Genomic DNA, 27,168 nt, shown 5'->3' with positions numbered 1-27,168 from the left:
GTCAGTAATAAAACTAATAAATTACTAATTAGAGCATTTATTAGGGGTATTTGAATCCTTTTCTTAATGAATTAAAGGACCATTTAACAAGATCGCGATTTCAGTTCATCATTTAAAAACTTAATTAAGAAAAACTTAAAATAAAACAGATTTTGTGTTAATTGCGGGCGAAACAGGGAACAATCGGCTTACACCTTATGAAACCCATTAAAAAGCTGTAAAAGATTATACTATAATTATTTTAAACGTGAAATTCGCAGCGGGTACCTCGCAGCTCATTTGGCGGAGCCTCAGTTATCCGGTGGCCAGATTAATGAAGAAGACGTCGCCGTATTTTATGAAACGTCGTAATTTATGAGATGTTGGAGTAATTTATGAAATGTATAACCAATTAGGGTCCACGTCACTGTCGGGAACAATGGTCGTGTCCCTGTGGGTTGTGCCTTGTTCCCTCCGGTACTTTCCCACGGGCAAAAAAACGCTAAACTTAATCAAATAAGACGAAACATGTTAGTTTGAGTTATCAGGTCATCAAGAATCATCATTTGGACCTTAACAAAATGATAAGAGCAAGCAATTCTGGTCTAATTTAGAGTTCTAACCGGTAAAACCATTACGAAAAGGCCAGGTGAATACAGGTAAATCACTTTAAAGAGTGAATGGATGTATTTGAGCACACCGATAGTGGTTCAAATAGTCTCTAAATAATAGTAACACCTTCCCTCTTACCCCGCAGTAATCCAACGATACAGTACACCACCACTACCAATGCAAGAATCCCTTTAAACTTATTCTACTGTAAATTTTTTAACCCTTGACCTGAATAAACTAAAGTTTTATTTTGCATTGAATATTATTTTGGTGATATTGTATTTCAATAACTGCTATGCAAACTATTAATTAATGAATAATTGATATTGTCTGACTTCTTGAGAAGAATATTTTGTAAGACTAATATATTTATTACTATTTTCTACGTATTTTGTATTTATTTATTAACCGTTGAGAATTTACATAACGATTATAAATTAAATTTAAAACAACAGTATAACAAAGATTTAAAAAATAAAGGATAAAATGTAATATACGTTATGTTATTATCACACTAACTTTAAAGAACCCTTGAAATTTACATACGAGTAGTAAACAATTAATAAGATAGTGTGAATATTTAAGCATTTGCATAAATTATGATTAACTAAAAAGTGCTGAACTAATTTGCCTTTAAATACATCAAGATTTAAATTGAAAAAATCTGCGACATCTATAAAAGCGTCCAGAACGAAGTTATTTATTGTCGTGAAATAATATATTTCATCTAGTATGTTTCGGAGGTATATGGTAGTGACAGCAAACTTATAGCATCAGGGCAGTCCAATCTTGAAATAACAATTTTGTACAATAAATGGAGATCAAATATTTTCGAATTTCAGATAATTTTTTCTCATTGTTTTTGCGATGAACACTATTGCCTTGGTGATATTATCACAAAGTCATTATGATGAACGCAACAATAAATTTCTAGCTTTGATGACCGTATGCACATAGACCAAAGAACTTACGATAGAGAACATAAATAAATTTTGAACCTGGGTAGAGTTATAACCAAGTTGTTATAAATTTTCTCATCATTTAGGAACATTTAATTAGCTCGAAGAACGAGACAGGCGGGCCATGTAATTAGTGGCAAAAGCGCGTAAAACAATCAAATCGTTAGTTAGATTAAAACCGATTTGTTGTTCACGGTCACTGAACTTGAGTTCATCTTGTCGGAGAATAACCTCATTGTACTCTTTCGGAAAACTCACAGAATAACTGTACTGTATTTGATAGATGTTACGGCATTCAAAACTAAAAGTTGTCTAAAGAACGACTTATAGTATTTCCATAATATCAGTTAATGTTTAATAGTTACACAAGTGGTTCCTACTAAGTTCCGTTCGAATTAACCCATATTGTGAGGCTGACTACATTTGCAGTCCAGTGAAATTACAACTACTTTAATAGCGTGTAGTTTGTAGAGGTACACGGAGAAAAATGACTATTGTTAATTTATTAAGAATCGATTGATTTATGAAAATTGCAGGTTTCCCGATAAACGTTTAGTGAATTACGAAAATGAATTATGAAAATCCAAATATTTCTGCATTAGAACGATTTAAAAAATAAGTATGACATAATTATATTGTTAACGCCATTTTTAATCAATAAAAATCTACATGTTTCAAAGCCAATGGCTTCTTCGTCAGGGTAATGAAAATTAAATATTCTATTTTTTTATATTGTCACTATTTATTATCAAGGTAATAGATAAAACATTCTTAAATTGATGTTTTATTAATAAGGACTGTTAATTTATCATGTAGGCAAAAATTGATTTCTCTCCGTGTAAGTACAAGGTGTTCCGTTCGAATTTAACCCATATTGTGAGGCTGGCTATATTTGCAGTTTATTGAAATTATAACTACCAGTGCATAGAGATAGGTTTTAGAAGCTTTGATCTTATTTAGATACAATTCCAGAAAATTCTAAAGTAAAACATAATATTGGAAAGCAGTTCCAGAGAGAGGTCGTATGTGACGTCATCGTTATAGTATCCCCTGTCTTTTCGTTTTCATACAATACGTGTGAGGGAGAGGATGATCGTCGATGAAGTTCGTACCAACTTTCATATGAACATATTCACTAAATTTAACCCGACTTATACGGGACACTATTGACTTGCTAAACAATTAAATTATAGCAACAAACAATATGACAGGACAATATGTTTTGTACATAGTCGATATGGAACGGACTCACCAAACGGCATCAAGGTTAGACGTCAGTTCAGTTGCTACGGAGTAATGGTGACACTTACCTGCAAGAAGAAGAAAACAAATATTTTAGTATTCAATAGCGAAGATTATTATAATTACAATTTTGAAAAACAAAATTTAATTAATATGCTGATTACTGATACCAATTTCATGAAAAAAAAAACAGAATTAACGTAGAAAAATTACAACGACTGTTATGTATTTTCTTCAATAATCGCAAATTAACTTTGTGACGTCATTTTAATACAATGAAAATGAATAACTTTGTATACGTACAATGAAAATTAATAAATTTGAGAAAAATATTTTGAATTCATTCTTATATTTGTTAATTTTCATTAAACGTTTATCCTGATGAGGAAACCATGGTTTCGAAACAAGTCGTTTATTTTGATTAAATATACAAAGCTATTTATGTTAATTATATTATACATTTATTTTAGCATCGTCTGTGAATGACATAAATCATTTAAAACAATTTACACTTAATTTTTCATTAAACTTACGATTACAATTCGTGAACTTTGTGTACGTATTAATTAATTTTTTTCTGTTCATCTCTCCACACACTCTCCCTATTTAGTATGTTATGCTATTATTGCTCGTACATACATTAGTCAGGGTTAAGAACAACAATTTTCATCCCAGAAAAAATTACCGTAACATTTTAAGGACGTACGTAATAGGTACATTAACTATGTGTAATAAAATATTTAGTGCCCTATTAAGTGTAGTAAAATGAACTGTGAATGTCTAAATAAAAAAATGAAAACAATATTAACAAATGACCCCAATCGACGATAGTATTATGATATGCATTATTATAATCAATAATTTCATAAAAATTACTGCCAGTTCGCGGAATTCATTAAAATATAAAATATTATATTGAACGATATCGCGTGCTTCGGGGCGCTTTGGAACTACGAATCGATAGATAGGCTCGTGGATAAAGCATATTTTTATAAGCGCGATCGGAATTAACGTGAAATATACTCGTAGATTTGACTGACGCAATTTACACGCAGAGCCGCTTGTCTCAGGGAAAACGGAATTGAATGGGGACTTTCATGTAACTACCATCAGATCACGGTTCCCTAGTATGTATTATTGTGACAATTATACTACGGTTTCATGCTACAATTCTGTTACAAATAGATTTCACATCTTTGCTAACTCTTATGCTTTTTTAGCTGATGTTTTTTGCTTGAAGTATAAGGCTGTAATAATGAGACACTACGGTTTCAGGCTAGAATTCTGTTATCAATGGATTACACACCATTGGTAACTCTTATACTATGTTAGCTGATGTTTTTTTTAACAAAATTTTGAGAGAGAACTTTCTCGTTGACTGCAATGAATATTAATATTTTTTGACGTTGGTCACTGTCTTTCAAATGAACCCTATAATTTTTGTGATATTTTTACGTTATCTTTATTTATTTATCCTGCAATATTGATTTTCATAAAATTGTTAAAACAAAACAAAAATAAAATTGAATTATGATTGTAAATTTACAAATTATCAATACGTTTATTTATTGCTCAAAGCAAGCGGAGTAAAACGCAACGCTCCGGCAGATAAAAAAGAAAGCGCAATTCTTGTATAATTTTCATGCATTTCGTGTTGCGCTATTATTACCGCTCGCAACCGACCGTCAAGCCGCGCCAACGGTAAAAATTATTTAGATCGACCAGAGTAGAATCCGACCGCAAATCGATTAGCACACAATGAGACAGTCAATAATCGAAAGCTTAGCGGACGGTCGCAGCTAAGTCAAAGCCTTATTCATATTTTAGTCGTAAAGCTCCAAGTGCAAAAATAACCTAAGTATTCACAGGTATTATAAAGAGTAGGGCGCGCGGTACAGGTTTACCGGTAATATTGCTCAATTCCGTCCCCGAATCAGATGTGTAGCATGCAGGGTTATCATTTGTGGTTTGTAGTGAACGGTTTATCGGTAAAATTGGATAAATTACATTACGAATTACCGGTATTTCGATGAATTAAAATTGGCGTATTTTTGTACTTTACAATTTGAGCCTTTAAAAGGAAGTGTTCCGGAATCAGATGGAGAGAATTTAGAGCAGGGTGGTGAGATTTGAGGACTGGAGGAGAACAGAAAGGAAACGGCAAGCTAAGAGGATTTATACTTGTAAATGTGATATCCTTGATATGTGTTGTGAGGCTAAGGGTAGTGGAGATGGGAAGGAGATGGAGTAGAGGACGATGAGAAAGTACCTGGTTTTTCAGATCTGGTCACCGAACACGGCTAAAACCATTTCAAGCAATTTTTCAATTCCGAATGGTGGTCTTACACCAGGGCGATACTGATGCAAATATACCTTATTTTATTTTAAATTATTAAACTGTGAAAATAAAAAAAAAAAAACGTATCAAATAAAATTTTGTTGCGCACGCCGGGATAGAAGCCGCGACCTCCGAATTGCTAATCGAGAGTCTTACCCCTCCCCACAGAGGCCGTCATATACCTTAATGTCACGATGATAACATTTTGATACTTTCTAATCACCGATAAAATACCGGTATTATCTTCATAATTTTACCGGTAAGCCAGTATCTTCAATTATTTACCGATCGACCGGTAACGCAACTTCCCGGTAACGTTGGATGCCCTAATCGCAAGTGGGCTTAGTATGAATACGTCGTAAATTATAAGTGTAACCTGTGCGGCGGTTATAGTTCTGCATCCGGCAATTATTCATGCAGGTATCAATAGCCAGCAGAAATTGGCGAGTGCAATACAAGGCAAGTAGGAAGCGAGGAAGCCCGCGAGGGACCCGGCAAGAATTCAAATTAGTCCTGCGGAGAACACGAACGTGGTATCTGCAGGACAGGATTATAGATAATAATCTCTCCGTGAATTAGATGCAACAATAAACACAGCATTCAGTTTAGCCATTGAAATCATACATTGTATTGCTTGGCACTACTTACCATGCGAAACGCTCTGAGTGAGATTACTAAACGTTAAGCAAAAAATTGTTTTTGGTTTTATTTAGTTGAAAATTTGTATACAAGAGGCGCTGAATGAGGAAAATTGTTTCCCTGTGTCATCTGTGGGGCTGTTGTGATATTGTCTCTCGGCATTTTATGTTTATTGTATTAAATTATTAACTAAAAAGTAATTTCGAGTCATCAAAGTGAACAATCAATATCACAACACAACTAATTGTCACGGTTCTATTATAACTCAACACAATGACAGTTCAAAACACCTGTAAAAAGTGATGAAAAAAACTAACTTTTTCATGAATTTATATAACTTTTTAAAGGTGTGTTGAATTGTCATTTTGATGAATTATCCGGTCACCTATCACACAGAAATCTCTAGTATCATCTGTCCCTCTGTCTGGTAAGGTGAAAGCAGGTGGAGGAAATGGGGTAGATGAGGGTTAGAAAGTACACACGTGATAAACATCGATAAATCCATATAAAGCAAAATTTCGACCCAGATTAAACATTAAAAAAATACTGCGAAAGTATTAAAAAACAAAATTAGATTTAGTTTTCGAGGGCTCCATGATAACTCAACACCATAACAATTCAACACGCCTTTAAAAAGTGATATAAAATGATTATAAAATATGTAAAAAAACTAACATTTATACCTAACCTACGTAATTTAGTTTTCGTTTCATAATTTTTCATGACCTTTTATCACTTTTTAAAGGTGTGTTGAATTTTCATTTTTATGAGTTACCTGGCCACCGTTTTGGATATCTCACTTACTCAAACTCACAGTAACCGTTGTTAATTCAGTAATACATTTCCATCTCGCGTATCTCAGAATATCCTGAATTTGTGATCTTCATTCCGCGGAGTAAAGCGTAAACCATTGTTGTCTTAGCAACTTCCGTATTCATTCCATTCAATTTCGCGCCGTGTTTCCCGCGGACTTAGAATTCATCGATCGATTAAATTCACCGATCATTTTTATAATATCTATTGACGGGCCGGACAAGCGCATAATAATATGCATGACCACATTGTTTATTGCTAAATTATGCAAATTTGAAAACATTTCACGTGCTTATTATTACGATTGGGCCCGCCGTAAATTTTATAAAACAATAAATAAATAAACTTGCCAAAGTTATGCCGAGACGAGAATTCTCCAGATTGAATAAAATCGTGTAATCTTGCTCAGAGCTGTAGCAATATGATTTAAAGTTATCTGTTGTATAATAGGTCAGTGGCTACTTCCGTAGCAGAGAATGTAATTTCTTGGCTCAGAACCCAGAGGTTGTAGGTTCGAAACCTGGGGTGCGCAAATAAGTAATTAATAATAATAAAAATAGGATGATCGCCACACAACTCTGTCTTGGCAGATATTCATTGCTTCATTCACATTTATATATCGTCTTATACATACTCTTTTGACCCTTTACATGGCCATTGACACATGAAAAAATAATGCAAGACTTTTTGTTGTTATTTTTACATTAGCTCTACACAGGAGGCACTGAGGGGAAAAAATCCCTCAGGGCATACGTCATCTTGGAGGAAAGGCAGGAGATGAAGGAGAGGAAGATCTGGGAAAGAGAAAGGTTTGGAGGTTGGGTAGGTATCTGTGGGTCAGTGTGTCAAGGAGTGTCAGACTTAATCCCTGCAGGTCCGTCAGATAAAAAGATAAAATAAAAGGTAAAATTCAACCCGCGCACAAAAAGTGGGTAGACGCATCCGCCGACAAGATCTAAACAAGCCTCAAACCATGAACACGGGCACCCCTACTAAGTCACCAAACGTAGGCAAACTACTTGGGGTGACCTACGGCATAGGTGTTAGTTATCCAATGAATGGTTTCCGTGCAGGTACCCAAATTACTGAAGCAATGGATAAGATAAAGAAAGGTAAGCAAATGTGGTTTGAACATGTTGATTGTATGAATGAAGCATCTAAGAAGAATATATGACGTGAATGATATAATAAGTCTAGGACGCCCGAGGAAGATACATATCATACATAAATATACTTTTTAAAGTCTCATATTCAACGTATAAACGTATTTAGTATATTTGCAACACAAAACATAGCTGTAGGTGTTCTCAGTATCTCCCTTGTGAAAGACCATCATTCAACAAGAGTTGTAGATACATTTCTGCAAGCCGCCGAATAAAATGAATTTTACGCTTCTTGATTTCCCGTTGCTTCGACGGACTTAGACTAATTTCACTGCAAAAATAACGCAGACCGATAAAATAAATTAACACCTCGGGAATAATTACGCGAGCAATATATCAGGCCGGACTTGTAAAGGCCGCGAAGATCTGTCCAGACACAACACGCGCTAACTCTGAAAACAGAAACATTTCGGGATTCATTTTCAACTGAAAGATTGGTGTTACGCCACTGGCCCAGTGGAACTAGACTTTTAACATTAATGAAATAAAACGATTTTATTGTAAGATCTCCGATAGACTTTAAACTATTTAGATCAATTCCTATAATCGGGTTCAATGCTCATATCGTCAAATTGCATGGGGTGATTTTTCATAAATTGTAGAACGTACGCCATATTGTGACCGGTTATTACCGATATGTTCCCAGCCAAAATGTTCACAGTTGAAATTTTTCCTACTAAAATGTCACCGCATTGAGAAAAATGAGTATTACTAATTTATTAAAAATCTATTCAAATTATTGGTAATCCGGGATTGCAGGCCTTAAGAGGAAGCTACAATCCAAAAATGTGTGTATTCTTGGTATACCTTATATTGTAGGTAATAGGCATTAAAATCGCTTGACAAACGGAGTCTAGAAACATTCGATTTCAATCGCAAAACTGGTTTTTATTCATTTTGTAAATAATTTTATAAGAAAGCAAAAAAGTTAATCAAGTGAAACTGTCACAGACAATCTTAGCTATAATACTGTATTTTTAAAAAGTTGTTTACTTAACGCGTTCATACATTTCAATTGGATTTTTTTTTTCTATTGGATTTTCTATTTAGTTATTTATTTATTTATTTGTATTCTACTCAAGCGAAACGATAAGAAAACCTTCAAATTATCTTATTTTTTGGTATTCATAATGTACACCAATTCGTTATAAAGATTAATCAAAATATTGATTTAGCTTCGCATTAAGAAGTTTCCCGATAAACTTTTTGTAAACTAAGAAATAAATTATCACGATGTCGGAACATGTGATCATGAAAATACGAATATTATTTCGAATATACAAATATAACTACATTTTTATAGTTGAGATAAAGATTTTTATAGTTGAGATAAAGATTTTTATAGTTGAGATAAAGATTTTTATAGTTGAGATAAAGATTTTTACAGTAGAGATAAAGATTTTTAAAAGACGCAATAACTTTTGGGTTTGGGCGTCTCAGGCATAATGCACATATCGAAAAATACCTGCATTGTCTCGACTATTTTTCGAGAGCGAGAGAACACGCACTGTCCAACAATTCGCCGCGCACAAAAAAGAAAGGGATGACATCAGTCGGCAGCTCCGTCACCACTTGAAAATCTAAATTTGTGAAGAACAAACACTAAGCAAGGTTAAGAATATAATATCCACAGATACGTTTGCAGAGCATGAGAAAATCATATGATTACTTTAAGTCACGAAGATAAAATTACTCGTTCACTAGATAACTAACAGGTAGGCAAAGACAATATTTTCACTACTGGCACTCCAACCATCTTCTTTGTGCCTATCACCTGTACGGAGAAAAATGAATATTGCGAATCTCTTCAAATTATTGGTAAACCGGTTAAAAACAGGATTGCAGGCCTTAACGCATGAATTAACAACTTTTAGTAAAAAACTATGTCGGAACAAGTGTTCCTAAGAATTCTAATATTTTTGCATTTCGTCATTATACATTGTCAAAGAAAATGCACGTGCATGAGCACGTGTTCCAATGTATTAGAAATTTGCCAAAAGTTCATCAGGAATAGCCTGCAATCTCGATTTTAACCGGATTACCAATAATTTGAAAAGACTCGTAAATTAGCAATACTAATTTTTCTCGTGTGGCGTTTGCATTTGATTAACTTGATTGTGCCTTGTGTCTTCTTAGGGCATTCAAGACGTTTTCTTTCATTTTCTTACGCACCAAAAAAACTCCAGACATTCATCAGCAAAAACAGTTTAATAAATATATTGCTTTTGTGAATAATGGTATAATTATTTATTCCAGGACATCAGGACGTTTTCTCATTACAGCGAAAAGCTTTAGTACAAATCATGCGAATCCGCAAACAGACGTTAGATCTTTCAACGCGTCACTTTTGCCACAAAACACTCGCAGAGCGCTAATTAAACCATCTAACGCAATATTTGATCACAGGACCAGAACCTTCCAGAAGAAACGGATAAAAATACCGAAATGAATACAATGCAGTCTACTGTTACCGACCGCTGCACGTGAACTGGGAAGAATCCCTTTGAAGCCGAGAGCTTTCTGAATAAAGCTGTCGCCGTCACGAGAAAGTCCGGCTATACGTCACTAGTCATCAGTCAGCCGGTAGCGGAGGACCGTAGGTAGCGCGTGACTGTGGTCAAAAACGGTCACTGAGAAACGAGATATTAGTGTTGCTATTTAAAATTAAACATTTAAGTAACTAACTAACCATCACGCCATTTTCCCACACAGGTAGGCAGAGAGAAAAAAAAGGAAAATCCCTGACTCCGTGCAGAAACGGGCGATCCGTTTGATAGATTCCCCTAACTTAACAAACGGATTGCAATCTTTAGAGCAAATGCTGTTCTTGTTCTACCGGTATTAAAATTGAAGATGCTCAGAGGAATTATCGTCATTGATTCCTTCTGAACCCGTGCATAGTCGGGAAACACGCCAAACGCGCGCCCAACATATGAACACGGTTAACATGAGAACGGGTCGCTTCTACGATTCGTTCTTGATTTCAACAGATCGGCTTTGAAACGATTTGCTTGCGTCTGTGTTTCCTCCCTCTAACAACATGGGTCTCTTCAAGACCAAGGGGTGAACATGTTCAGTACTTTCTCTCCTCTAAAAGGCATTCCTAAATATGACATATTATTTTCACCAGGGCCTCCTGTATTGTGGAGTTTAAGGAAGGCACGTGGACGAATTAATCTCAATTCATAAAAATCAAGTATAATGCTACGTATACATCCGCGAGCCGAACTGTCGAACTGAACCACAACTAATGGGAAAGCCGCTTGCAGTTGATTCGTTCCTTTCCCGTAATTCGAGGTACGGTTCGCAAACGTATACATACCCTAAGATAAACTGGCGAACTACCGAGATGTCAAATAATTTAAATTGTTTCACATTTCGTAGCTCAAAAGCTTGCTTTGAAAGCAGCAAGCAGTAATGGAGGATATCCAAACCATCTCACTCATTAGTAGAATATAAAATTATGTTTGGGTTTAAGGCGCGAAAAATGCCGGAAGTCAAATAAGATCCAAATCAAAGTTCAATGGCGATTGTTTAGTACTTTTTTAGCGAACGCCTTCGATCTTTCTGTTTACATTCGGGATGGCGCGTGTTTACTCGGCACATTTCAGGAAATACATACGAGCGAGTACATTAAACTACTCTTCTGCCAAACAGCCGACCAAACCAACCAACATACATACATATGTGCATATTGTATACATACACTGCGGCTAGACATAACACGATGAGAGATACTAGTCAAATACCATCCTCTCATTCGTTGTATCACAGTCACAATCATCTGTTTGAACCCGCAATTTGTATTATTTTCTTTGACAATAATCGAAGTGGAAAGTGCCTCTACCTTTACATAAAATTGTACTCTACCGCTTACAGTTACGTAGTATATCGTATTGTAAAAAATATTATACATTGTCGGGGAACATTTCTCCCTCTTCTTGTGTCAATTGGGGGCTATTTACGACATAATCGACGTAATATATCGTACTGTAAAAAATATTAAACATTGTCAGGGAACATTTCTCTCTCTTCTTGTGTCAACTGGGGGCTATTTACGACGCAATCGACGTAATGTGACGTATTATATATTTATTTGTAAGAAAAAAAACAGCTTGTACAATACAAAAATATACACATAAATTAAGTTAATTACAGTCAAAACAGTAAGTTTTGCATGCTAAAGTTGATTAGAGATAGGAATTTTATTGTATCTTAAAAGTATTTAGTAGGTAAAGAGGACAGGAAGAAGAATATAGGATATGGACAGGAGGTGCTCCCGAAACATTTAATAATATTTGGATGATTTGTATAGTGCCGTTTTTGTGCAAAATCACTTCAATGGCGCTTGCACACTTTTTATTGCTTAGTATAGGAATAATTAATGGTGATGTTTCATCAGCCAAAATATTTGACGGCCTCTGTGATCGAAGGGTAAAGGCTCTCAACTACGAATATTCGAATCCGTAAGTCGCGGATTCGAATCCCAGAGTGCACAATTAAACTAAATTGAATTATTTTGTGTTATTTCACAATTAATTCATTACAAATAATACCCAATTTGCAAATATATATCTTATACTACACCTTGGTGAACATTACGAATTGAAACGTTGTTTGGAATGGCTTTAACCGTGTTTTGTGACCAGATCTGAATAGCCAGGTACTTCCTCATTTCTTTCTCCTCCTCCCTACATTCAGTCTTACAACATACCCCAATTGGGGATGCCATGACTGCCTCCAGGCGGTTGGGAGCAGTTGGGTCTCTCGTGCGGTATTCTCATAGAAAAGATTAAAAAAGGAAAATGATTGATATAGCTTTTGAGTAGATATCCAAATTAAAGGCCTAAAGCTACTAGTTGAAGTTCTAGAAAGAGAAAGCTGGTCAGAGAAACGTTTTCAGCTTACAATACGTCATTTCTACAAAGAGCTTTTGGTTTTCACGGAGATTAAAAATATCTTGAAATTATCAAAAATACGGCAAGATGCCATTAGAGGCACATCGTTGAAGGCTTTATTATAACTTCTCTATCTTGTTCTTAAAAAAAACGCATGTAGCAGAAAGTGAGGTTACAGCTAATCTATCAGTGGCACAATCACATGGTGTGTTCCGTCATTTACAGCGAACTATTAAATAAGTAACAAATAAAAAATCTTGATACTCAGACGAAGCCGGGCAGTAATAACTAGTCATTGATAAAAATAAAGTAATATATTTTATTTATTTAGAGTTGACCAAACGAAATTATTTCAAGGTAATTTAGGCTATGGTGTAAATATGCAGATTTATATAATATCTTTCTTTTGATTGTATTTTTGATGCATTTATTGGGGCGTGTTTTCTGTTATTAACATGTCTTACTTGTCAAGTTGGGGCGATCACGTGCCTCTTATCAAGGACTGGTCCAGTCCAGACAAGCAGCTACTTGTCTGCGAGAAAATAAGAATACATATTCGCACAGAGAGAGAGAGAGAACAGCGGGCTATTTCCGTGTGGCGGCGCTAATAACGCGCCCGTCGCGCGGCCCTTCAACTAAACAATAAAAAACGACAAAAAAGTAACAATATATTCGTATGAGCGGCGATTTGACTAGGTTTCCCGGTATTTGGGTAAGTTCCCAGTTCGGCGGCGTCGGCGAGGGCCGGCGGGGCGGCACTGAGAGGCGGAGAGCGTCGCGGCGCGTTCGCTCACTTCTTAGTTCGCTGGGGGTATACAGAAATAGTGGCGTGAATCATACGGAGATAGCGGAGGACTTTCACTGCCGCGCCGAGGTGGGCGGCACTACACACTACATACTATACCACACACTACAGGCACGCTGAACTGCTCAACAGATGCGATAAAAACTTCGCATCACGATTTTCATTTAATATTTTTAAATAAATAATTCCTCACTTACACAATGTCTTATTTATGTAATGAATGATGACCCTTTGTCAATTCTTTGTTAAGGTGTCTGTCTCACAGAATTTGAACAATTCGTCAAATTTCAAAGTTCTGTTTTATATCATTGTGGACTAGTTGCTGCACAGAATTTTTGACTTTCAAATTCTATAAAAGTGATGAATCACCATGAAAAAGATCGTCAGAGCTGTGACTGAGGTCGCGCGCTGAGATCCTCGCGAATGCAAATGTTTTCCATAAGGTTCACGACATTAAAAGTAGACACAGTAAAACGCAAGTCTATCAGCAAATTATCAGCTCTGTTATAAAAAGAGTTGGAAAGAGGGTACAGGATTTGTTTGTAAATTACATTGATTTTCAGGATGAATAGGAAGCTACAACTACTAAGTATAACATCAAAACTTTTTAGCTATGTTATAATAACGTTTACCAGCTACAGTAATGATTTAAAATGACCCGGAAACGTATGTTAGTAAGAATTATACATATTTTACACATAGCAGGAATTTTTTAACTAGTTTTAAAATTCTTGCTAGGAAGGAAATGTGTTTAACTAGTTTCTGAGAAGTAAAAATAGCAGGGAATCCGATATTTTTCTAGTTTCTCAAATTTCTAGGATGGAAAGGGAATCAAACGTACTAATTTCGTTATAGTGATTTATTTTTGAGGTGTTATGCCGTGTTGCGCCACCTCCTTCTGATACATCTGCTCTGATGATGAACACTGTAATGCTGTCCAAAACGTTGGGGAAAGTAACACGGCACAATACCCCAAAAATAATGCACAGTAAAAAATTTTGGCGGTGAAAATCTCAAATCATATTATATTCATTTCGGTTGTCTGTGATGAGGTGCGATAGTTTTTTCAAGTGTCATTTTCAAAATTTTAATCAGTTATATGAAGAGTAATTCAGACAGGCGACAAAGGATGTACCAAAATTATTTTGTTTTATTAATTAATAATTATACTATATTTGAAATGCTTTCTTTGGTCAAATTATTTTACAGATCTTGATTTTTCATGTTTATTAACGACGTCCACTCGAATGGTAAATTTTCTCCGATTTCCGAAAAGTAATATGCTTTCTCAAATGTTGGCTTTGAAATAAACAGGAATTAACCAATTTTCCATTTATGTCCTTGCCAGGAAAAAGGATATTTTACTATCCAACGGATAGAAGCAATAAAACGCTTATAATAAATAGTGATTATTATTTCCGTTGTATTGAAGGACGTGACACCGAGGCAGGATGTCATCGGGATCCTCACACCAAATGAACACTCGCGACTTCTCGGAAGAGATATTTCGGCAACGCACAACAAACCGTTCCACGAACCGCTGTTAATTTTCATATAAAATATATTACATTATGCTAATCGTGTACTACATTTTGGCGTACTTCAACCAGACAAGCTGTCTAGCCTGAAAAATGCGAGTACAATCCTGCTCACAAAGCGTGAGGTGTGACCAAAGAGAGCGCTGCAAAAAAGTAAGCAATTTATGGTGACTACTCACATTCTCACGTAAGTAGAACTATTTTTATGGGATTTATTGTCAGATTATAGTTGATATTAAGTTTTTTCTCGCGACATTATACATGAGAAAAATAAAAGTTAATTTGGGTAACACCACTATTTATTCATATTTAAGACTCGAACCTTGTATCGCTTGTACTTAAGCTTCATAAGGGCTGATTAGACTGGTGTACAAGGTGACACAAAACTCTAATAATGAGGATTTGCTCGACGTTCACATTTGAATTAAATCTGACGAATTCTGAACACGGATATATCCATTTATATTTAAGATTAATAAAATCAGTAATACCTTACCCTTAAAATATTTTACGTACAACGGGTCGAAACATTTATAGGTAACTCGTTTTTTAAATTAGCGGTAAGCATCAGATTTTTTTCAAGACGATGAATTAGTAACTTCCCGAGGTATTTCATTTAGAAACATCTAAGATTTTAATAGTACGTTTATCAGAATGAATTAAAATAAACTTCACGGAAAAATTCATTTTCTAGGCCTGCTACGCCAAATTCGACCGTAAGTACGTCCATTTCGCCGGGCCGCGCGCTGAATATTTTGTACACACGCCTTCTTCACTTGCGCCATTAAGATTCCCACTTTATTTTAGTTAAAAAGAATAATATTTGAAGAAAAATGGATTTGATAATGAACCGAATTTTATATGAATTCGTACCCAATGTCTTTACAAGCAATCCATAAGTGTGTTAATTATTTTAGGATCCTGTGCATTTTAGAATTTTATTTTTTGTGCTCGTATGAGACTATCGTATCCCCAATCGGGACATGTCGTGTTATTATATGCTATTATTATTTCAAATAAATAAGAACAAAAAAATATTCGACTTAAATTTACTTGCGCACGCCGGGATTTAAAACCGCGACCATAACCACGGAGGCCGTCATCGAGTAAGCCGGATGAGACTATTTTGTATGGATGCACATACATCGGTGTATAAAATGTACTGGATTCAATGAATTCCAGATTCGGTATACTGAAAGCATTAATGAAAAGTAGCTAATTCAGGATGCCGGTCATCTCCGGAGCTGCACAGACGAGGTCATCACCGACTGTTTCGTTCATATTTGTCGTTTACACATCCGGTCCATGGGGGCGGCCTTCCAAACGCACTGGAAATACGCGCAGCACACGGACAGCTGAGCAAGACAGGTATAAATGAAGTGAGCCTTTGTTAATCTGGCTCAAAAAACATATAGATACAAGCTATTGACCGGTAAATATAATTTTGGACAAATCGATGGAAATCAACGAGCGATGAATCTATATGCATGATTCGGAGCGAATGCTAAGTTATGTCAAAATTCGTTGGATACGAACAATTGAGAATTGAGGAAACGATGGTTAATACACAGACGAGAGTTAGGGTAGCTTAAAAGTTATCTGAATTGAAAAGGGATATCGACTAAAAATTGAGACTAATTCTATGATAATAACATTTACAGGCTATTATGGGACGTACTTGTCATAGTTAAACCAATCATTACTGACATTATTTTGAGTAAAAAATGTTAACTAAAATTTTGTACTCGGTGACGTATGACGGTGATGTTTACTATTTTTTTTATTTTTCAAGCACTGGACATTTGGGGTCGGGGTGAGGGGTTGGGTGGTTACTCGGCTGTGTGACCAGTGATGACATGTTGAAGAATTCCCTGTATAGTAGCGACCGGTCGGTGGCTGAGTTGACATCGCGTTTGGGTCCCAGGCGTAGTGTTTTCAATTCCTCGGCTGGTCCTTAAAGTCTTCCATCACAACACAAGCAACATTTTTCGCTTAATGTGGTGGTAGTAGGAGATTTTCAAATATCTTCAGGTTATTCGTAACCCGGGAATGTTAGTATTTCTTAAAAAAAAAAAAAAAGAAAAGTAGTTACCCATTTGACGATGGTTTACTCGTTAAAATTATAATGGTTAACTATGAGAATAAAGTGTAAAGAACTAATTGTACTTAATATTAGTCACACAGAAGGAAAAATAGGATACAATAACTTTATAAACTGGAAAATTAGCTAAATTTTTATAAATTTCATGAATTTTTCACAACTTTACCAAATTTTAAAAACTCATCGTTATTCTGTCATTCCATACAGATAAGACATATTTGTTTTTATTATAGCAACCTGCCGGAAAAAAAGGTTCCTGAACAGCCAATGAGTTGCATGAACCGGAACGCCGTTCCGGTTTGCCCCTTATAAATCAAAGCATTAAACGAGTTACTTCACATTATTGCTTTAGATAGAGCAACATCTGTGAATGAATAAATGGTTCTAGTTAACGGAGGTCCGAAAAATAACAATATTAAAATAAATATTAATTTCTCAGGGCTCAAGGGGAGAAATGCACCGGGACGACAGCGTTAGAACATGATCGCAAAATGTGATGTATTTTTAGCACAAAAATAAGGAGTAAATGATGGCACCGACCAAAGTCTGCAAGGAAACTCGACCATTCCCCAAAAGGCTAATAAAACAGTGTGGTCACTAAAACCAATTCAATCAATACTTTCACTCTTTTGCAGAAATCGCTGAATTTTGCATCGAGCTTTTCTTCAGCTTGTGGTATCAGTCACCAGTCAAGGAACAGAAAAAGCTCCGTCTAGGTGATTGAGCTTCAGCTGTTTTCAAAATAAAAATAAGAACGAGGAAAATAACATTACTAATAAAAACGGCAGATAACACATTCAGAGCAAGTTTGGGACGGAGTAATTGAATGAGACCTTTTTGCGATTTGCTTGATTTGTTGGAAATTTTATAGCGCAAACGCATTCCTTGGCAAACAGCGGATGGGGTACTTCCTGTAGGAATGATAATTTGCACTTAAATATCAAGGACAGTATCAAGGACTTGATTGATGTAAGTAGTAAAACAGATCATGGATGATTTATATTTTATTAAAAAGCAAAAATTGGATTACACCATCAATGACTTTGATATATTTTTGACGAATAGAAATGAAATCCCGTAAGATAATTTAAAAGTTTCAGTCATTTTTAAAGCCCAATTCGATTATCCGATAAAATGTTATCTAATTTCAGATGCGTAATAAAGAAAAATCCTTGAGTCGAGAGTAGGTAAAGATTATTTATATCGTAGCAAATTACTACGCATTGTCACTGAACAACCATGGGCACTCAAAAACCGCAAAAAATCATAAAATTCGCTAATATAACATTTTTTATTTTTTTTTAAATATTTTTATTTATTTTATAAAATACAGTATAATGTTTAAATTTACATAGTAAGAACATATTTCAATAAAAATTAAAACGTTTACCTTTACAAGAGTCTAAAACTCGTGTGTAAAGGGAAAATAATTGTATTTTAAAACATTATTGTATTACAATAACTGTGAGTATCATGAAAATACAGACAATCACTCAAAGACCAAAGAAAACCACATCATTGCCAAATATTGCAGAGAAATACTGAGAATCCAGAAAGACACTTACTCGAAGAAATAATCCCACAATCTGGATAATCTCGCATTTAGCAATCAATCGTAAAAGCCACGATTGATAAGGCATCAAAATGTAACAAAACAACACAGAGAGAGTGCTCGATCTCCATCCCAGGCAACAGTAAGAAGTAAGAAGTAGGAACTGGGATTTAGCGCGGTTCCCACACCGGCAGATTTCTCAGACCGATAATTAAGAAGGATCGTAAAAAATCTTTTAAAATAATGCACGATGCAAATTGACTTTGCAAATTCGCAACGCTGGCAAGAACAATGTGCGGTTTTCACGGAGCATCCTTTGCGAAACGAACCCGACTTATCGTTAAATCCACCTTAACCCTACGAACGCCAATACGACACTTGGCGAGAACGAGAGAAAAACCACCATACTATTGAAAATAGGCGATACTATTGCGACTACCTGCACGACGAAGGAGTGTTAGGAGGTCTTCACAGAAAAAAATGACATTGCTAATTTATTAAGGCTCTTTTCAGATTATTGGTAATTTCGGTTAAAAACGGGATAGCAGGCCTCACGAATGAATTAACAGGTTTCCAGATAAACTTTTAGTAAATTACTAATAATCATGATTTCGGAACACGTGTTCGTGAAAATCAGAATATATTGTTACATTACAATGAAAATTATTAGTATCGTCACGATATATTTATCATGGCGAATCGATAAAACATTCTTAAATTGATGCTTTATAAGACCTGTTAATTTATAGTGAGGGCACAAATCGATTTCTCTCAGTGGGAGCTTAGATGGTTGGACGATGCAAGGCTAACACCGTAACCTTAGATATAAGAAAAATCTATCCATTCTGAAAGAGTTAGACATCTAAAATATGCTGCTTACAGTATATGATACTGGGGACCCTTGAGAACTCGGCTCAAAGCAAGCACATCGTAACTGACACAGTGAAGATCACAGAAGCGTTGGATTAATCATGTTTCTTAAGCGTCTGGAGAGGGTGTCCGCGACTTTGCATTCTGCATGCAGCGCAGGAGTTTGGTGACTGGCTGGACAGTAGGTTTACGATACCTGCAATAGTATGAATGAAACCAAATAATGTCTGTCCATTTTGGTCGAAAAGCGATCGTTGTTGGCAGTTACCACCGCCCATTACAAGAACGACGATATATCGTTTAGTGGCATCCAGAGGGTTAAATTCATGTTAACTCGTTTGACCGTCAATGTATTAGCCCGATGATATTGCTTATTGGATAATTACCCCGCGAACACTCTACAGCCAGTCAATACACTGATTCACGCGATAATTTGAATTCATTAGGTTCCTTGAAAGCAGCTTTTAGCCGTGGTTGCGTTTTGTTTTCTCGATTTCATTACACTGTCGAGTGGATATTAAATATTATAGTTTATCGGCAGGTCGAGATATACTTCAGCTAAAAACAAATACATTGTGTGGAGATTTATAATTAGAATATTTTGCATATTGGAAAATATTAAATTTACAGGCGTAGAAAATAGAAGAATCTAAACAGTAGTTTGAACAGCCTAAAGCTGGCGGAAACTACAAGTATCCTTTATTTAGGGGATTTTGTTGGTCTGAAGGTGGAAAGATGGTGAAAGAAGGTGAATGAAGTGGGGGAAGAGTAGAGTAGGAAAGCATTTGGTTACTTAAATATAGTAGCACTTAAACATAGTTACCTGAAGCTATTTTAATAAAGGTTTTGAATTCTGAATTGTTGTCTTTCACCAGGGATATAATAAGCATATTTTTCACATTGGAATTTCTACAGGACGAATTCAACCAAGTTGCTTTTAGTATACGAGTAAAAGCACGCTAAATGCACCTGTCCTTAAAAAAGTACAGTAATTTTCCATCTAACAGATTGTATACCTGAAAAGACAGCATTTTTGGCACTTTTTTAACATTAGCTTCACACAGGAGACCGTGAGGAAAACAACTTCCCTCAGGGCCTATGTCATCTTTGGATTTGCTGTTTGGTGAACTTTTAAAGGAAAAGAAGGAGGGGAAGTTCTAGGAAGGAACACTATTATGAGAGGTGGGTAGGAATCTGGAGTCAGTGTGTCCAGGAGTGACGGGCGTATGAATTCATCCCTCCTACTGCGGTGGAAGGCGATGAGTCGAGAGAGTCCTGCTGGGGGTAAAAAGATTTCACTCAACCAGTCTCTCTAAATCTGATCGGCACACAATAGGTAGGCAGACGAATCCGCCGCCAAGACCTAGACAATTCTCACCCCCAAGGACTAGGGCACCCCTGCTAAGCCACCAAACGTAGCAAGCCGCTTGAGGTGACCTATGGCACAGGTGTTGGTTATCCAATAAATGGTTCCCGGAGAAATTGGTGTATGAATTAATAAACTTACGTATTAAGCGAATGACAATGAAGAGTTTAGGTTAGGTTAGGTTTGGTACTTTACTTAACCAAACTAAACCTAAAGAAAGCTTTCCGAGATGGACAAGTTAGGTGGTAGATACAACCTCACCTGACGAAAACCGTTCAAAATGATTTCGGAAAATACGCAAGCGCCAAAATTAAGCATTATTTTTCACAAGCAAGCAAAAGGTGTGCATTGGACACAGGTATGCAGGCGCCAAGCGAAGTCGGTATGTGAACTACGCGGATCTTGTCTCACGTTTATAAATTCTACGTAGGCCGGGCCGCGTGTCAACAGACAGAGACGGAGACGGGACGGGTCGGGAGCCATCAGCCAGCGGCCCGCAGAGTCTGCGGTTCATTGGCCATCGGGGAGGGCGTGGGCGGGCCGCCGCGAGAGCCAAGGACGCCGAACGGCGGCCGGGCGGGATCCGGTAAGCTGCTGCTAGTCTTGGTGTGCGCTACGTCGTTTTGTGCAGGGGACCAAACAGATCAGAAGAGAATGAATTTTAGAACACTTTACAAAGAAAAATCGCTTTGAAGGGCAACTACAGTCAAGTGGTTCTTAACCCTAGATTAGACTATCTTCGTCAAAATGACGAGCATCAAATGCAAATCCACCCGTCTCTTTTAAATACTTCTACCGAGAGTACTTATTGCCGCCACATGTCAAATTAGTGGCCGCTAGACTCGTGCGCATGGCGGTTGTATTTGGTCGGTAAGTTCTTTTGTTTTTGAGATACGACTACTCATCATTTTGTCGAATGTATAGTATAATGGTTTTATGTGGTTTTGATAGTTTTGTCCAGCATGCGCAAAAAACATAAAAGTAATTCGATTGTCATCTTCGATTTATATCTTTCTCTTAACGATGTCAAAGAAAAAGGGTAATTTTTATCAATTGTTGTTGTATTTTAGTGTTAAACTTGAATAAAGATACATATTTGTTACCACGACGTTTAATTTTAATCGTATCATTCCATATTTTTCAATTTAAAATACAAATAATAAAGACATAATTAAAAATAGAACTTCAAAAATGTTCGTCATAAAGACTAATGGTTAGCTAATTGAGGTTCAATAAATAACAAGGTTAGCCATCAAGGGTTAAAGTGAATGCTGTAGAGATCCATGGAGGCGTTGAATTGCAGGAATGGGATTGGGAGGGATATAAGAAAACGTAAGAAAAACATTTTCTTCACTTACTTAACGGTTTATGCTACTTATCGTTAAATCCACCTTAACCCTACGAACGTAAAGACGATACAAGAACGTAAGAAATACTACTACAGTACAGTGTTTCAGAGGTGAATCATACACAGCATCGAAAATATCTCTCTCATTTTGATAACTTTGCAAAAGAACATCTATTTAAACCAAATATTTTGAAGGTTTGATTAATGCGACATTGTATAACTGTAGGTACTCACACTTAAAATGTTGATAAAATCTATTCAGCACTCTCGTCTCTCCCTTATACCTTCAAGCGACACTAAAGTGTGCTGTTTCTCCCACATGGTAATTTAAAAAATATGTACCGCACAAGATATCCAACTGCTCCTAAACGTCTGGAGAAAGTGAGAAAATGTCATTCCCAACTGGGGTATATTGCGAGGCAAACAGAAGTGTGGAGGGGAAGGAGATGGTGAGGAGGAAGCTGAAGAAGCATCTGGCTATTCAGATCTGGTCACCATACACGGTTAAAACCATTTAAAACAACGTTTCAATTCTAAATGGTGGTCTTTAACCGGGGCGAAACTGAAAGTATCTACTACTGGAACCACACTGGAACGTGCCGCAAATGTATAATTTATTACGAATTTTTTTTTTTTTCATGTGACACCTCACAAGAGTGTCCCTGCCTATGCAGTGTACAGACAGGGGAACTATGTCACCACCCAGTTGGGCGGCGTTGTAAGGCGGAATAAGGTAGGGGCTGTAGGAAGGGATTTGTTAATGCGGGCCTTGAAGAGGCTCCGATTATAGGAGGGAGGAAAAACAGATGCCGGTAGCTCGTTCCACATACGAGCCGACTTACACAAAAACGAGTCGTAAAAACGGCCCGTTCTCATGAAGCCAACGTCAACCGTGAACGGGTGTTCAGTTCGTGTCCGTCGAGTTTCGCGCACGTGCACCGATGCATCAGGAATCAATGCTGCTAGCTCCTTGGAGCAGGCTCCATTGAAATACCCGTAGAACAGACACAGCATGCCTACATTGCGTCTATGCATTAGAGAAGGCAATCGGTCTGTTAACAACGGATTGTCAATCAGACGGATCGCTCTCCTTTGCACAGATTCAAGCAGGTTTATTAAGTATTTTGGGGCACCAGCCCAAAGGTGACATAATAATACAAATTAATCAAATACAATTTACTTGCGCACCCCGGGATTTGAACCCGCGTTTTCCGGATTCGTTGGCAAGAATCGTAACCACTTAATACTCAACCACTGCTATAGGCTATTCTAAAATTATTGAGTTTCCGGAAATTACAATAAGTACCTAGCTAATGGTTTTTGCAACTAGACGCAACTAAGTTTGCTTTTTGTTTTAAAATTTATCGGTATTTACTTTACTTGAAATCAATCAGAAGCGTAGGAATTTATTAATCTCAAGGATAAATATAATGACACCGTAAAGTTTTTATGGATTTTTTTACTTGCGTCGGTATACTTCTGGGCCTCTAGTATGCTAATCAGAGACATTTGTTCGAATTAGTTTGATTTAAATGTTCACTTTTTCACTTGGAAGACAGCCGCTAAATTAATGGAACGCCCATGTCAAAAATGTAGGTTTTCGGTGACCATGATTGAAGGAAATATTACACTTTAAAAAAATAAACATACAAAAATATTACCGAAAATTTGTAATATACATAATACAATCGTATTCTTGAACCTTAGCGACATGAATTAATATTTTGAAACGTAAAAAAATAGCAGATAACATCTTAACACCTTAAACCCAAGAGCAATTTTGGGAGATATTTCTCCCACCCGTCGAGTATTTTTGGAACATATTTCTCATAGCCTAACACGGACTCATAAAAGTCATTCAATGATTACGGTGAGATATATGATTTAAACAGTATTAGATGGAGAGAAAACCAAGTATTGTATTTGCATTCAAAAGTTTACCATAGACGCTCCCGAAAAATATGAATTAATTCTATGAACTTATTTTCGGCAGTTTTATTAGGTTTGCAATTTTTAAACAAATATTTTATTTAAAACGAAAAAAGTGAGTGACTAAAGTGTATACGTTGTAAGTGGTAAATAAAGTGTATTCGTTAAAAACCATCAGTAAGCGACTTTAAATACTATATCGTTCAAAATTTTAATAATTTCAATTGCATTTGTAGATTTGTAATTCTAAAATCTGAAAGAGTCTTTCATCTGATTTAAATCAGGTGAAAAATCAGCGATTTTATCTAGAATCTAACGTCATGCGAAATTATCTCCCGTGCAATCCATGTTTTGACATATATGACAGAGAAGATATAGCTTTTGATAAATACATTGCTAAAGGGTGAAAAGTGTTAATAAATCAAGTAGGTACCTATGTACTGAAATCCACTATGATGATAGGTACTGATGTAATCTAGGCTTACTCATCCAACTTCCGTAAGGCTTGCTTATTCATAACTCATTAAAATCGAAATAAAAGACATTAACTGCCAATGACAAAATAGATTCAACGACATGTTTTCCATACACGGCGCGGTGATTGAAGGAACGTCTTCAAACGTACCAGCGATCATTGCGAGCTGCCAAAAAGGCGAGGAGAGAATGTGTATATATTTCGATAAGTAATAAAGTAATAAGTAATAACGTTACGTCTTCCTAATGGTTTGGGCATACGGGGCATGCGGAACGTCGACCTGGCCAAATAAACAATACAGGCGTGGGATCTGGCGGGGGTGGCTGAACCGTTGGAACTCGTGAACTTTGCCGAGGCGCACGAATACTCAGCGCTCATGCCACCAAACGTAACACTTCTAATGTTTTGGTTTTTGGTTGGGTGATTGTTGTGTCGCCAAGTGATTGGAAGAAGGAGCCAAGATGCCAGAGGAAGGCATGGAACGATATATTGAATGCAATGCTTGAGCCAGGTCATGTCAAGAGTTGATATAACATAAGAGTGTGTATGAGAATGAATTCTTGTAGTGTCTCGCAACATCCTACTAGCCTGACACATGCCAATGTTTTGGCATTTTATTGGGTGACTGTTATATCGCCAAGTGAATAGAAGCAGCCAATATACCAAAGAAAGACATAGAACGTTAGAGTGAATTAACTACGTCAGCCAGCTAATGTCAAAAGTTGATATAACATAAGAGTGTGTGTGAGAACGAATCAAGGAGTTGTGCCAAAACAGAGTTGTATGGACTTTCTTGAAGAGCCTCGCATTATGCCACTAACCTGACACTTATAACATTTTGGTTTTTGGTTAGGCTATTGTTATGTTGCCAAGTGAATGAAAGAAGGAGTCAATAATATGTCAGAGGAAGACATATAACGATATAGTGAATGAAATGCTTAAGCCAGGTCATGGCAAGAGTTGGTATAACATAAGGGTGTGTGTGAGAATGAGTCAAGGAGTTTGTGCCAAAACAGAATTGTTTGGACTTTTTTGTAGAGTCTCGCATCATGCCATTTACCTGACACATCTAATGTTTTGGCACTTGGTTGGGTGATTGTTATGTCGCCAAATGACAATTAATGGAAAAAAGTCAGGGACGCCCAAAATTATGAAAGACCAATAAAAGTGAAATGAACAACAACATAAATAACAGTGGCTTGGACGGTTCAAATATGTAAAGTGAATGGGAAGATAATGGTGTATCAGGAAATATATTAGGAACAAGTGAATGGAAAAAGTTAGGGATGCCTGAGAAATACATGTTTAGAGCAAGAAAAAAATCAGTATGCATAAGAGTTTGTACGATTGTGAATGAAGTTGTGCAAGAAAATTCCGAGCACACGAAATAGAATCTCTTTAAACGCTTTGTCCGGGAGGGGAACACAAATTTACGATACATTGGTAAAAGACGTTTCTAAAAAAAGAAAGGCACTGTACACATTTTCTTTGATCACCAATCCATATAATGTTATGCAAAAGAACTCGTAATACGAAAAACAAAAACATGCCTCAATCGTTTGAAACGCCACGCGAGGTTCTTTTAACGTAATATGCATGATGAGCTTATTTCCAATCAACAGTTATGATCTTGCATCAACTACATGTCTCACATGATTTTTCATGATGTGAAAGGCAATTAATATTGTTAACTCGAATTTAATCCAAGTACAAGAACGAAAACGATTGTTGTTCTTCACAATTTCCCAGCGCAATATCAATAGTAGGATTTTAGAGAAAAAACACTAATCCAACATTGAGTAGGTAGTTATTTAGTAGTTTCATTGTGTGGGAAAAGTGGGTGGTATTCGGTGGTTGCGGACAATGAGTGCATGACTTGCGCAATACCGCTCACTGGATGGCTGAGATATTCACCTCATACAATGGGCAAGGAAAGTCAACAGCCAGGACCCGAACCGTGACCAGGTTGCGATGGACTGATTCCTCAAATCTTGGGAATCCATTGCTAATGTTCCGATCGTTCCGTGGAATGCAGTCACAGGTGACCGCGAGGCTTACAACTTACATGCATTCTAGTACGTGAAAGGAAGGAATTTCTGCGTTCCAGCAAAACCTGTGGATACCATAGGCGGGCGGTCATCATTATTTTATTATATCATTTGTATTAAATAAATTTGGGTAAGTACATTTAAAATAGAATTTTCCTTTAGTTTTTACTACTCTAGAAAGCGTTAACTTGTGGTCGGAAGAGGGGTGTTCAGTACATTATTGTAGTTATTTATCAGTAATTATTAATATTGTAGTTACATTTATTATGAGCAGTTAGTACGTTCCAGTGAGAAAGTACTTTTTATATGTATGGTAAATGCAATCAAGAATGTGGAGATGTAAACAAAAGTATAAATGTTTAGATACATCATAACTACTAATTAGTAGTAATATTGTAAATATTTTGGAAAGTTCAATGATTGGATTTCATGTCATTAATGTTTTCATTTTCTCATTATTAATCATGTTATGAGATACATCTGATATTGTTTA

General features: G+C 36.3%; 1 protein-coding gene across 2 annotated transcripts in view; it reads right to left on the bottom strand.

Annotated features, from left to right (window-relative positions):
- The window catches only part of stet (rhomboid serine protease stem cell tumor), a 147,550-nt gene that overhangs the window by 69,409 nt on the left and 50,973 nt on the right, over positions 1–27,168 (bottom strand). Inside the window, exon 1 of one of the 2 annotated variants that reach the window (XM_089637650.1) lies at positions 13,108–13,377. The exons of the other annotated variant lie outside the window; for it this stretch is intronic. The gene's annotated coding sequence lies outside the window, so the exon portion shown is untranslated. Of the gene's footprint in view, positions 1–13,107; positions 13,378–27,168 lie in introns of those variants that run through there. 2 annotated transcript variants of the gene reach the window in all.

The sequence above is a fragment of the Hesperophylax consimilis genome, chromosome 12 (genome assembly GCF_061612785.1).
Source record: "Hesperophylax consimilis isolate HC1 chromosome 12, BYU_Hcon_1.0, whole genome shotgun sequence".
NCBI lineage: Eukaryota > Metazoa > Arthropoda > Insecta > Trichoptera > Limnephilidae > Hesperophylax > Hesperophylax consimilis.
The sequence above is the reverse complement of the archived record's forward strand: the minus strand, read 5'-3'. Positions and strand labels throughout refer to the sequence as shown.